Here is a 772-nt window from a genome sequence, read left to right on the forward strand (position 1 = left end):
TTATATATATGAGTATATATATTTATATATATATGAGTATATATATTTATATATATATGAGTATATATATTTATATATGCTCATCAAAATATGCCAAGCTTTTAAGAGAAGTGTGGTTAATTCTGGGTTTTTTCCCCCAGTAGCATTATTTGTAACTCTTAAAATAGCCATCTTTTATATAGAAAGTCACTAAAATGTATTTTAAGGGGGATGATGGTACAAGTTAGAGATTGAACATTGTTTTCTCATTATTTCTAATTTCTTAAATTATGTATTAAAGGTATATACGCCTGTATATTTATTCTGGAATAGGACTTTTTTTCTACTGTTGTCTACCAGGTAGTTGTCTACCAGGCAACTACTAACTGGTTTCCTTTAGAAAGAATAATATTCGCAACTTTATATCTTTCTGTAATGTTTCAGTTTTCTTTCTAGGAGAACCTGACATAAAAGGGATTTGTTTGTTTGTTTTACTTTGTTTATTCTCTTTTGGTTTTTGGTTTTTGTTGTTATTGTCTAAATTTCAGCTGGTGTTTCCTAGGCAATCAGTCTTCAACCTATAAGTCTTTTGTGTTTCCTCATTTATGTATTTTGCATTAAACAAAAAATAAAACTGGAAAAATACTACTTACAAAGCATTGAGGGGAACGAGAAAGTGTTGCTGAAAATCAAGTGTACTGCTTTTTAGGTTTGAACAAACCTGTTAGAATCAAGTGACAACACCTCCTCTCTCAAGCTAGAGACCAGCTGGTGTCCTTGCCCTTCCTCAAAT

The sequence above is a fragment of the Mandrillus leucophaeus genome, unplaced genomic scaffold (genome assembly GCF_000951045.1).
Source record: "Mandrillus leucophaeus isolate KB7577 unplaced genomic scaffold, Mleu.le_1.0 Scaffold356, whole genome shotgun sequence".
Lineage (NCBI taxonomy): Eukaryota > Metazoa > Chordata > Mammalia > Primates > Cercopithecidae > Mandrillus > Mandrillus leucophaeus.